Source organism: Cryptomeria japonica, chromosome 2 (assembly GCF_030272615.1).
Source record: "Cryptomeria japonica chromosome 2, Sugi_1.0, whole genome shotgun sequence".
NCBI classification, from domain to species: domain Eukaryota; kingdom Viridiplantae; phylum Streptophyta; class Pinopsida; order Cupressales; family Cupressaceae; genus Cryptomeria; species Cryptomeria japonica.
The window spans coordinates 202,224,168-202,239,047 of NC_081406.1; positions in this window are offsets into that span (position 1 = coordinate 202,224,168).

A 14,880-nucleotide genomic window follows, 5' to 3' on the forward strand; every position below is an offset into this window, starting at 1 on the left:
TTTGCATTGGGTGACACTCTAGAATTAGAGTGCCAAAATTGTTGAATCTCCTCCTTCACATTGTCAGTCAACTTTATATCAACACGTGGAAGCCTCCCACCAAATGCCCATGTATCTTGTTGAAGTGGATCGTCAAGTCTTTGTCTTCGTGCAAGTGCTCTATCCAAAGTTTTATGGTTTATGTTAAAATAAACACAAGTTTGTCTCATTTGACGAGCCTTCCTCAATTGATGGCTTACTAAGGAGGTTGTAATCACTCTTCGAGTGACTCTCTTATCTCTTTCTTTGGTATTCTTTCTAATAGAATTGAGAGCGTCAAATAGATTTTTTGCAATAATAGAATTTCTCCCCATCATCTTGTTCATACGAATCTTCAATTTGTTTAGCAATGGTCTCATCTTTATCATCTTTAGCAATTGAACAAAGAGTTGGCATTGCTCGGTCAATGTCTTATTGCTAAAATTTTGGTTGAAAAGTTGTATAGCCCACAACCAAATGGTTCTTGTTGACCTCTTGTCTTCAAGATTCACAATAATGTTCTCTCTTACTTGCTTACTGCCGGTTTCCTTAGGTTTTCCAGAGTCTTCATCAACTCTAACATTGATGCGTTCAACAATTCTCTGAGTCCTATTGTTGAAAAATTTGAGAGCTTTACTCTTGGTGGAATATCCTAGGAATATTCCTTCATCACATTTTGCATCGAACTTGCTCTGATGTTCACTCCTCTTGATATAACAATTGCTACAAAACATTCTAAGTAGCTTACCATTGGTGTCTTACCGGTCCAATACTCATAAGGAGTCTTATCCTTTCCTTTCTTGATGAGTACCCGGTTCATTGTGTACACTATAGTGCTCACCGCTTCTCTCCAAAAGGTGTGAGCAACTTTTCCTTGGATCAACATAGTTCTAGCCGCTTCAACCACAGTCCGGTTGTTTCTCTCTGCTAAGCCATTCTGCTGTGGAGTCTGGGGGGCAGACAATTGCCTCTTGATGTCATTCTCTTCACAATATTTATTAAATTCACCCAAAGTGAACTCTCCTCCTTGATCAGTTCTAAGGCATTTGATTCTTCTACCACTTTCCTTTTCTACCAGTGCTCTGAAAGCTTTGAACTTTCCAAAGGCTTCAGACTTGTCCTTCAAGAATGTGACCCACATCATTCTTGAGAAATCATTTGTAAGAATCATAAAATACCTATCTCCCTGCACACTCCTAGTTTTCATAGGACCACACAAATCAGTATGCACAAGATCAAGTAAATTGTCAGCTGTGAAAGATTTACCTTTGAAGGTTGAGGAAGACATTTTCCCCAATTGACATTCTCTGCACAAAGGATTTTCTGGTTTGCTCAGCATCGACAGTCCTCTAACTACCTTGATCTTACTGGCCTTCACAATCTTATCAAAGTTTACATGGCAGAGTCTCCTATGCCATATCCAGCTATCATCAAACTTAGCCATAAGACATGTACTTATATTTGCATTTAGTTGAAATAAGTTACCTTTGGTCTACATACTGGTGGCCATCAAATCACCATTCTTTCCTTTGATTATGGACACTCCATTTTTGAATTCCAGAGTGAGTCCACTGTCATTTAGCTAGGCAACACTCAATAGATTGTGTCTGAGACCTTCCACCCAATACACATTGTTAGAACTGCTCTTTCCATTCAGAGAGATGGACCCTCTTCCTTTGACCATACATGGTGCATCATTACCAAATCAAACCACACCACCATCATATTCTTCCAAAGATAGAAACTTGCTCCGCTCACCAGTCATATGGTGAGAACAACTACTATCAATAATCCACTCATTGGAATTATCAAAGCGGGAGACAAGAGCCTTCTTGGCTGACACATCTTCCTTTCCTGCAACAAACATAATATCTTCATTCTCTTCATCTTCTGATTCCTCATCTGTGACACCTTCATCAACTGCAACAAAACAGTTTCTCCGGTTTCCTCCTTTGGATTTCTTGAACCTCTCCGGTTTGTCATTGTTGTTACCATTAGGAAAGTTTATAGCAATATGTCCTATTTGGTTACAAGAAAAGCATTTCAAAGGGAGCTTACCACTGTATTTACCGGTTCCTTTAGGAAGTTTCTTGGCAAGAAGAGCTTCAAATTCCATCAGGATCTCCTCATCATCCATTTGTCTGCTCTATCTTGGTTCACCACTGGTGCTTGCCTCTTTTTCTTTTTTGGATGGTAGAGAAGAAGCTCTAAAAGTTGATTTAGTCTTTTGAACACTGCCATCAAAACTATTTAGCTCATAGGCTGTCAATTTTGCAATGATGGAGTCTAGGGATACCTTAGTTTTGTCTATTGATCTCAGCTCCTAAATATCAGCAACCCTTATTGCATAGACTAGTAATAAGGATCTCAAAACTTTGCTTACCACAATGGAATCTTCCATTTTACCACCTGCACTCTTGATATCTCCAACAACAATTTTGATTCTTATTCCATACTGTTGAATGCTCTCACCTTCAACCATCCGCATGTCTTCAAACTTCACTCTAAGGCTTTCTTCCTTAGCTTGTTTTACATGCTCATCACCGCCATAGATATTATCAAGAGTGTCCCATACTTCTTTGGGATTATCTTTATCCTAGACATCAATAAACTCAATGTCAGATAAGCTACTAATTAGGGCTTCCATGACTTGCCCATTCTCCTGTATTTCTCTCTTTTGATCATCGGTGAGAGTACCGGTAGGAATAACAAAAGTATTCTCAACATAGATCCAGTGTTGAGCACCCATGCTTCTGATGTAAATCTTCATTTTGTCCTTCCATATTTTAAAGTTATCTCTATTGAACTTTGGACCTTCCCTCTTCATCATTACAATAGGATCTTTCCCTCAAGCGGTTAAGCTTACAACACAAAGGACCTGGAGGAAGCTCTAATACCAATTGATAACTTAATGATGAACAATAAGTACCAAACCGGTACTGAGAGGGGGGGTGAATCAATATAGTCACAAATACTTTTCCTGAACCGGTTTGACTACAAACACTACAAATGTCTGACAGACAGTAACACCAATCTGAAACAGAGTGCAACCGGTAAAGCTAAGAATGACTGTGACAAGCATTTAACGGGTTAATCACTTAGCTTTCCACTCAACTTAATACTACACTTCCATTTCACCCTTATGCTTGAACATGTAATCTATCATCAGAAATATAATAACAACTAACACAACATGATTTACCTTCAGACACAAATCACTTAAACCATCACATGAAAAACACCACACATGACACACATATTTTTCACGTGGAAACACAACTGGGAAAAACCATGATGGGGATGAATACCCACAAGCTTCTTTTGAACTCTTTAGAAGTCCGCTCTGTTAGGAGCCTAGTCTGGTTAAAGACTGTTACAACAGGTTCTGCTAGGAACCGATCCTATTAGGGATCACCCAGTTAAGGGATGGCTAAATACCCGATTAAGGGTTAAACCCTGTTAGAGGTTGCCTTGTTAGAGGATTTCAAGAACTCAATGAGTTTGAGTCACCTTGTTAAAGGATTTACAGCAAGCTGGTTAAAGCTACCCGGTTAAGGGATTTTCCAACTGTTGAAGTGGTTAAAGATCAATAGGTATTACAATGATCTGATAATAGCACTCAATACCTAATGCAAATCTGCTTAAGTTCCTTCCTTCTGCACACACACTATGTAAGTATCATACCTCTTATCCGGTCTGGCAAGAATCATGTATCTCTGCACTTAGATACACACACACCATTTGCCAACAACCTTAGTATGAAACACAACATCGACCTTATAGGAAACAGATAGGTGGGTAGCATAAACCCTAAACCCTAAACATTTAGGTTAAGCAATTTAGGCGGTTCAATCCTGGCCATTGAACACTTTGCATTTGAATACAACGGTCTTGAACAGATCTCAAGATATTCTCCATCATTCGTTCTTCACCACTTCATGGAGGCAATAACCCATCACGCGTTCTCCACCATTTACAGGGACTTCACACATTCCTGAGGTAGATAGGATCAATCTCCTTCATGCAAGATCCTTCATGTGCATAAGGCTGACGTGGCACCATGATTTGATCTTCATTACAATGCTAACTCATCAGACGATATCATCGGTTGAATCACACAGGCTTGGAACACTTCAACCGGAAACCATTAAGCTAAGACTACCAACCGGTAGTCATACCATATTAAGCTTTAATAGAAAACATTCCATATGCCAGTTCACATTCCATCATACCGGTTGTCTTGGACAAACATACCGCTTCACCTATTTCTCATATAGCGGTTTATACGACTATACCAGTTCTCTTTGCTAGCTGCTTAGCTTCAATATACCTGTTCACTTCTTTGCACATATACCGGTTCACCACATTATACCGGTTCACTTTCCAACACATTGCCGGTTCACTCTCCAACATATTGACATTAATGACAACATAATATCATCATGTCAACATACTCTGCACAAATGCCAACACCATGATCCTGCACATACCCGACAAATGTAGTCACATAAATATGTCCACTTAATTAAATGAATATTTAATATTTATTTTATTATTTAACCATCAATCATCTGTTAATTAAATTAATATTTAATTAATTCATCCTCAAACTCTTCTCCTATTAATTAAATAAATTATTCCATTTATTTAAATTAATTCACTAAGCCACACTCAAAATCAATTAAATGAATAAAAACACATTTAGTTAATTTAACCCCCTTTCCTCTTTTAAATAAATAATAAAACATTTATTTAAATCCCTAAACTACCCCCCCACTCGCATTCTCCTACAAATGCAAGTTGCACCTATTTTGTTGAAATAAAGTAATTTTATTTTAATTAAAATCCCATTTTCCCTCATCCACCAAACCCACTTGCATCCTAAACCCATTCTAGATTCTTCTAAACCATTCCTAATTATCCTAAACCCATCCCCTAATTATTGTCACATTCCTAAGCAACTTGAAGTCACTTCTCAAAGCCTCCAAAGTCTTTGAAAAGCATTAAATGATTTATGTCTCCAACAAGTTAACCCCTAAAGTCTTCCAAACCATTAATGGTTCTTACATGACCATTTATGGCTCTTACATAACCATTAATGGTTAACTCAACTTACCCACATGGTTAGAGACTTTCCCTCTAACTCAACCTCCATTTAACTCATGGGTCTCTTCAAGCATTCATTGCTTTGACCATGGTTATCCCCACTAACTCTTTCACAAGAGTTTGTCTATTGGATAAAAACATTATTTATTGGATAAAGGATTTATTCATTCAACTCAAGCCTAACCTTACCTCCCAATCTAACCTTCATGTCATCTCAAGCATTTAATGCTTCTTCCCTCTCCTCAAGCCATCTCATGATGACATTTGTCATCCCGGGATTGGGTTGAAAACCCTCACATAGATCATAAACCCATCAATCCTCACATGGATCATAAACCCTCACATGGATCATAAACCTATACTAAAATTGAGAGAGCATTTAGCAGAAAATCATATCTACATTTTTATTTTGGCTAAAATCAATATAGATTAATTAGGTATTTTCTCATATCTAGTTTATTTGCATTGGCATAGTCTTTTATCTTCATTATTCATAAATATTGAATCTCCATAAGAAATCTATAGTAGTGCAAAAAGATGAGGGCTACAGTCATGTGGAACTTGGAGAGGAGAGGAACAAGGGAGGAGCAACTATGAGCATGTTTGAGAGCATTTGGGAGGGTTTAGTGTCTTTTCTCCATTTTTGTATGCTTTCTATAATATGTTTGATATCTCTCTTGATATGCATGCTTAGGATTGTAGTTTCTTTTGTATCTCGTTTATGATTGATACTACTAACACTAATGTTTGACTTGTCTTGTGTTCCTAACACCCTTTTTGCAGTGCATCACTTTTTAATAAAATTTATTGACAGATAAAAATAAAAATAAAATAATTTTTTTTTTAATCGTCCAAACTTTTGAAAATCGTCCCGCATCACGCCACTGCCCTGAAAATCATATTTTTTTTTATCAATTTATCTCCCGAGGGAGCATATTGACATCAATTTCATATCAGTCTCATATCGACATCAGTATTATCAACAAATTTCATATCGAACCAATTTTTCCTATTCAGGGTTTCATATTGACAATTTTGACAACAACATTATATTGAGAATTCTGACGACATATCAAACATTTTCTTTGAATCAACATGTGGTCACACGTCACTTCAAAGATGGGAAAAATGTAGACACCTAAAAGTTACACAATGAATTAAGTGAATTTTATTCATTTAATTATCCCCAATTCTTCTAATTAATTAAATTAAGATTTAATTAATATCCCTATTCTTCTAATTGACATTTTTAATTAAATTAAGATTTAATTAATACCCCTATTCTTCGAATTGATCTTTTTAATTAAATTAATATTTTATTAATATCCCTTTCTTCTAATTCTAAACCATTTAATTAGATTCACATTTAACTAAATACCCCCCGCTAGCCATTTTAATTAAACTCACATTTAATTAAAAATACCCATTTATCCCCTTTCCCATTTTAATTAAATCTACATTTAATTAAAATCCCCTTGGCATTTAAATAAATCAAAATTTATTTGTAAACCCCCCCCACTTGCAAAATCCTACAAATGTAAGTTTCATCCCTTTTGGCTAAATTAAATCATTTTAATTTAACTAAAAATCCATTTTTCCATCACCCACTTGCAAATCCTACATCTCCCACTTGCCTCCTAATCATCCTTCTAGAACCTATCTAATCCCCTCATTAGCCTAATTATTCCATTTTGTTTCTTCCTAGGTTGCTCACACATGTGTGAGCACATATCTCCCTTTTCCCAAGGTGGGACCACACTTGTGGGACCACATTGACTTTTTACCTTCTCTCCCTTGTGACATAAGGCTAACCTTTCAAATCTAGGACCACACATGTGGGACCACATTGATCCTCACCCTCTCCCCCTTGTGGCATTTGTCACAAGGCTAAGCCTTTCAACTTGGGACCACTTTCCTCCTTCAATCTTGACCCTTGATTGGTAATCAGTCTCAGCCATCCATTTATTAGCCATCAACTTTATAAGATGAACTCTTGTCTAATATCAAATGGTCCATAATCCCAATATCCACTTTCATACATCCATACTATAGTTGTTTTGTAGGTTATCAAGGGGTTCTCATTGTGCCTCTCTCAAGCATTAGGCCATCTTAATCACATCATAGCTATATTTTATCATGTTTTAGATCAATCATTTAGCTTAATCGTACATCAATTTCATAGCATTATCATCTTCATCTTAGCTTAATTAGATCACTTCTTCAATTTGGAAACACAACTCCATTTTGTATATCATCATTATATCATTAATGTCAATCATTTAATCAACTAGGATCTTAGTTGCATCCATTTTGATTCTAGTTATCATTCAAATCTCATTCTTTAGGTAGTCATCTTAAAGATCAAGTGCTCTTCCAAGTGAGGGCCACCTTGAATCTTAGATATCCTTGGAGATAGAGGACAATGAGACAATTTTGAGAGATTTTGGTTAACTAACATATTTGATTAGTTTTGATCTCTAATGCAATGTCCGATTGGTATGTTTGGCTTTTGTGTGTCTATTGTTCATGTGCAACATTCCGAGAATACATTTTGCATTTATGTTATTCATGTACATATTTTTGTTATTCTATTTCAGCACATGTTGGTGTACTCCAGAGTTGTGGTTTTGGATATGATCATTTCGAGTCTAGTTGACCCTGGATGCTCTACCTTTTTGCTTTGGTGATTGCGACATTCAGATAACATGTTGTTGCTTCATGGTGCGATCCACTTCTCATTCCTTTGTACTATGGGAATGCTTAGTGAAAGACCTATTTTGAATTGTGTTTCTTTATTTCCTTAGCTCACTTGAAAATTCTATTTCAGAGATCAGTATAAATGAAGAATGATTGTCACGAGGAATAAATAGAAAGATATAGAAGATTTTGGATTGAAAATAAGATATATCTTCTATTTGATTTGTGCAAGGTTAAGTTTGGTTATGGATGATCAGTATGGTTTTGTGTTGATTCTATTTGGTATCAGTGGTAGTGAGTCTAAGGTTTCTTCTGGTAATTTAGCTGTGTGATTAAGTGGTGGATTATGTCTTTCTTTTTCTGGCGGTTTTAGTCAGGCAGCGCACCCACCTACAGTGAGCATTCTGGCAGTGATCCATCTTTTTAAAAATCACCTTAATTGGTGTCACCCTAATAGGTATTTTCATATTGAGAACTAAAATTCTCCATAGTTTTTCCATGTCATATATGGTGTTTCTGTTGGATTGGCTAAAGGGACCAGAATACTGAGAGGCGGATGAATTAGTATTCCCACAAAATCTAAAAATTTCTCACAAATCCTAAACCACTTATTGATATATCAATTTCGTTAGGAACTTCAAAATCAAATATAAAATGAAGAATAATCACAAAAACACAACCACAAAAGGAACACCAGAACTTATGTGGAAAAAAAAATGGGAAAAACTATGGAGAATGTTAGCTCTCAAGAGAATATAACTAGTTATATGGTGTTTACAAAAAGCGGTGGCTAGCTGCCAGATGGCTCACTGTCAGATAGCTCACTGCTAGATTACACAAGTGGACTAGTGTTGAAAAGATCATTGAATAAGATAATAATGAACTAAAGAAGGTTGCATCTCCAAATGCATGAAATCAATTTTAAATTAAGCTTAGATCACAACTCACAAAACTCTACAGTAGATCCGATGAAATATCTTTGTTTCATTGATCACAAACACCTACAACGGATCCGATGAAGGATTACTACACTGCTGCTTTGCCAAATCAGTTGCTTGCAGTAGATACGGTGAAGGATTACTATAACACTGTCTCAACTCTAACTCTACTCCAACTGCTTCACTATTTGCAACTCACACTTCACACTCTATAGTTAACCACACTCACATCTCATTCATCCACTTCACATACATACACTTCACTATACATATATCAAAAAGCTTACACACCAGGATAATATATTGGCATAACACATATATGCTCTGAGCAACAAGTTATCCAATAAAGCCTTAAACAAAAAACATGATAACCAAGTCACCCTCTGTAAGATAGACTCTACACACTTTCTTTACATAGTTCATTCATTGATACATATACATTAATTACCAAAATGGGAAAGGGATCAATCAGACCAATAGATATTGACCCGTAAACACAAAAATCCAAACATAACAACTCCAAACTTCAAAATGCAAATACCATGCATAACGAATCACAAGACATGAAGGACATAACTAATATAACCAACATAGCTAATACAAGAACACATAATTGATACTAAGACTGGTATAAACATAACTTTGAATTGCAGATATAAGGATATTTTGGAAATGACTCCAGTAGATCATCTATATCTTACTGCATCATATCCCATAGCAATACCAGAACTGCATCACCTTCTCCTAGCAAAAATTACACACATTAATTGTATACAATTGCATATACTATCCAAACCAAACTAGACAACTGGTTTGACATCAATGACAACAATGATAGAATTCACATGTCTAACAATTTCGCCCTTTGTAATTGATGAAAAAACATCTCAAAAATAAAGAAACATACACAAATCAACTCTCCCTAACTCATATAACTCAACTCCAAAACCTACCTTTCTCCAAATGCTTTTCTCCCCCTTTGACATTAAGGAAAAAGTGTGCCTTTAATGAAAAAGAGAAGAAGGAAAAATGAATACATTTCAACTGCAAAAAGAATGTCAAAAAAAGGAGCATCCACCCAAAAGAACCTTCAAATGCTCTTTTTCATAAAGATTAGCTTGTACTTTTCCTTATGTTTCAGAAGAACCTCCCAAGAATTCACAGCCAATTTAATGCCGACTTACAAAATCCTGTACTCAACAAGAAAATCAATAGCATAGGAAATGCTATTTGGGACAGATGGATTCAGCTCGTATTCAACTGTATTATTAGGTAATACTGAAAAGTGCTCCAATTTTGCCTCAACAATTTCTTTCACTTTCCAAAACACACTTAAAAATTTTTTTTGTTTGCCTCTGCAAATACAAGAGTTCAACTTGAAGAGTATTTAGTCTTTTTCTCTGCTCACCATCCTTATCATTCAAGAAATCAAAGGATTTAACTAATGAACTCAATTCATCCTCAATCGCATCAATCTTTGCTTTATGCTTTATTGCAACTACCAACCATGAGATACAATACCTATAAACTCTATTTGTACTGCATATATAATCTCTCATCTCCTCAATGCATATAGATAGGGTCTTCTATGCATCAATGCACTCCTTCAATAGTTTCTCCATATCAAGACCTTTATCCTCTAAGACTCTAGCCTTAACTGATTGCTCAGATATCTTCTTCTTAAGAATTTCACATAGGGACTCCAAAAGCACATTACTAACATCTTCAATGCTGGTACTATTCTAGATCAAATGATTCATCAGAACCTTTTCAATTCTCTTTGACGCGACAAAAGTTAGCCACATCTTACTGATTTTTTTGATTCCATCAACACTGCAAACAATCTCTAGAAAATTTGACTTATCATCTGATTATTTAACTTCCTGCTCAACATCAACCAACTCTCCTTTAGCTACAAGAGACTCTAAATCCTCAATTATTACAATATCTTCTTTAGTTTGATCCTTCTTGCTTTTCTTCGATTCTGAGACGCTCATAGGTAAAAACTCTCTTCTTTTCCTCTTTTTGAAGGAAGAAACTCCTTTAGTAAAACTGGTAGCAGGGGATATAGAATCGACACTCCACATATCTAGGAAAGATTTGCCTTGCAGCTGGAACACCAGACTCCCATATCATATTTTCTTTGGCCGAAAGGGTTCCCAGATAATACATGACTAAACAAACAAGCAACGATCCAAACTAGAAGGGGTAATTCTACTCTTTTGAGATCTTAATGTTTTCTAATAAAAATTCCCTCAATAATTCACATAATTTGAATGATTTGTCTTCCATCACAAGCATATGTGCCATATACATAGCAATTATCGAAGTGACACTTTCCCTATTTCTAAAATAGATTTTTTAGGAAATGCCATATGCAACATACCTCACAATAGGATTGATGATCTTGTCAATGATTAGTGCTCTCTAATCGCCTTTCATGTCGGTTAGGGTTTCCACCTCTTTGTTCTTTATCAATTTCTTAGATAGAACATCTCCATTGTCACATAAGCCAGTGACAGCTAAGATGATCTCCTTTTTAATTAGATAAGGTTTATCTAGCATGATGCTATCATTCCGCACATGACTAAGAATCACTCTGATTACTTCTGCATCATCAAACCAGGGGAATTATGTCCACAAATTCAGTCCTTTGTGCTCTAACTCCTCAATTCTTTGCAACTCTGCATCACCCAAGCTATTTTCCACATTCCTAATCTTCTCCAAGTAGAATTCATCCAAGAATACTCTTTCCAAAACCTAAAACTCTGCACTACTCGATCTCTAACAATTATCTTGCCTTCCATGATTACTTTCTTTGCTCTCTTGCTTTGTTTCTCTTCTACCATTCACAATACTCTCAAGCACAAATGATATGACAAATAAAAATGAATTCAAATACTAATACTTATCTTGCTAAAAATATCTTTTAGGGTTTTACTACCAAGAAATGTCTTGTCGATGATGTCAACACAAACCATAGATTACTAGATAGCTTCCTTAACTCAGTCATGCCAAATCAACAACATGATCCACTTAGATAGGGAGCAATAAAATATATTTTTAAAAAATAATAAACCCCCCCTGAGGCCAAGCAATATGCTCAGTTACCAGAGGAGGAGGTGTCTGCACTAGATTCTGGTACACTGTGCTCGCTTCCATTGTTCACCTCCTTTCTCCAAACCAAATTTTCTTTCTTCTTTGATCCATCATTCTTCATTACATTATTCTCAGTATATTTCTTCACGTTTCTATTTTTACACTAATTAGCATAATGTCTGGACTGCTTGCACTTGAAACAACCAATGTTCTTTTTATTGAATTCACCAGATGAGTTCTAGATCTGCACTAATTAGCTTTATGACCATAGTGTTGGCATTATAACAGACAAGTGAGATCATTGGCATTCCAATTACAGTAAGAGATTGTTGGCATTTCAATAAGGATATTGAGAAGGTTATTGATGACTATGGATATAACTGATTAAAGACAATGTTGACTATGGATATAACTGATTAAGGATGTTCATTGTCTTAATATTATTATTTTGTCATTGATGTCAAGAAATTGATTTTCTGAATTAGTATGATGTTGCCATATCTTAAGAAGTATGATTTGATGAGTATAAAGATGTCGGTAAAAGACACAGAAATAATATGATGAATAAGGGGAGAAATAAGTTATTCAATGGGCAACTATTACCGAGTTAGACAATGATAAGATCATGATGTTTAGATTGTTTTGATATCCTACATATGCTATTGTTTGAAAGGTTAATACTATACTATGTTACCGAGCAAAGAACCTAGTCGGTAAACCCTAAGGTTATCACTATCGGTTAATGAAGGTAGAATGTCTACTGAGTGAAGTTTAGTATTTACCGAGTTACAACCGAGTAGTACCAGAATGCATTGAATGAATAAAAGCATTATTTAATGAAGGAAGTTGATGAGCTGGAGTTGATTAAATGATTGGTGAGCCGTACATAAAGTTTGTTAAAGAATCTATGGCAATGAAAGATCGACAGGAAGATCTACAGCTCAGATTGAACCACAATACCCTAACATAGGTTCCAAGGTGAAAATGCAAGTTCCGAGGCGAGGTAAAACATTTTCAGAATGAAGGATACATTGAACCTAGACAAGATTGAAGATCTGATGGCTATGATTGATCATGGGAAATGTGATCAAGGAGATTAAGCGGTTAGAAGATTGTTTATAAATAGGAAACTGTTGATAAACAATGTATGCGGGCAAGTGTATGCACAGGGATGCTACATAGTGATTACCAAGCATAGAAGCTTGAAGACCTGTTTTGATAAGAGAGTATAGAGCCCAACAAGAGGACAAGATAAGTCCTATGAATAGATTGTATTGAGCAAATAAGAATCTGCTTTAGCATTTTTAGATGTGAAGTTGCAGACATAATTTTATTATTGTTATTTTGTGAAGTAGTAGAAAATCTCCTAACCGAGTGGACTTAACAATCTTATTTGTAAAAACCTCTAGCAAGGTGACATTCTTATTGAGTGTTTGAAATCCTTTAACAAGGTCACTTCTAACAAGGTGAAGATCCTAACAAATATGAGGGAAATCCCTTAACTGAGTCACATCTAGCAATGTGTTTGTAATCATTAATAGGATTTGCTTTTAACTGAGCATACTCTAGAAGAGTATATTTCTTAGTGGGTCTGAAATCCCACAGTGGTTTTTCCCTATTTGGGTTTCCATGTTAAATCTGGTGTTATATGTTTGTGATCTTATCTATTTATGGGTCTGCATGCATTACTATTTTTCTGATAAGGTTACCGAGGTTGAATCTGTTGTTTTTATTAAAGATTAAGTTTGAATGATTCACCCCCCCCCCCCCCCCCCCCCCCTCTCATATTGTTAACTTGGCATCTGTACTAATCATATTAAGTATCAAAACTATCACATAGCCATTGCATGAATAACAATATCCATGAAAGTTGTAATTCACCTTATTTTCTCCAACTAGATTATGATTCTAACTCACAACATGATTTCTATAGTGATTTTCTTTATGACCAAACCTCTTGCAATTATAACATTGAATGCTTCTATAATTTACAACCTTATGTCCAAATTTATTTCATTAAAAATAATCACCAATAAAATATGGGTACCTTTGTGCATTAGGTTGACAAACTGGTGGCCTTCTTGCATTACTATTCTGATTCCAAGTCTTCTCGACTTCTTTTGATTTCTTCTTAGCTTCTACCTTAACTTATTTTCTTTTATCTTTATCATTCTAATTTGAACACTCACAGAGATGAAATACAAGTCTAGTTTTGTCCAAATGAGCTTTCTGCATGCTGATCATTTCTTCCAAGATCTTACTGCTATTAAGAACCTTATTCTCTACCTTCAACTTCCTCACTTCCTATTCTAGCTTCTCACATTCTTCTATCTTTCTCTTTTCCTTAATCTTCCGCATCAGATCTTTAATAGGCTCATTCACCTGCTTCAACTAATTGCTTACCTCTTTATGCCTCAATTTGAATTTCCGTATTTTCTCTCTTAGCTTCTGCACACATTCATTTTATAATTTCACACTCTCTTTCAATTCCTCATTCTTTAATTCAATACTTTCCATATCCTCAAGAGTTGTATGTAGTTCTTCATCCAACTAAAATTCTTTGGTCATACATAGAGGTGCCATGATTCAACCATCAAGGATATTGCTCAAATGTTTAAGCTTTCAAGCAAGGGACGAAAGCATTGATACCAATTGTTGGATTGGTTGAAGGTACCAGAATACTGAGAGGGGGGTGAATTAGTATTCCCACAAAATCTAAAAATTTCTCACAAATCCTAAACCACTTACTGATGTATCATTTTCATTAAGCACTTCAGCATCAAATAGGAGAAATTTTAGATTTTATGCATGTATTAGGTTTGGACATGTTACTAATTAGTTCAGATCAAGAGGAAATCAAATGATCTTCAGACCTAGTCAAGAAAACATTGTTTGTTATGCTTGCAACAAATCTGGTCACATTGCTAAGTATTGTAGAAGTAGAAATGTGAATAGGAGAGGTCCAGAAGACAAGAACAAGAATGAAAAGTTAGATGAGAAGGGGTAAAGAAAATGTTGAGGA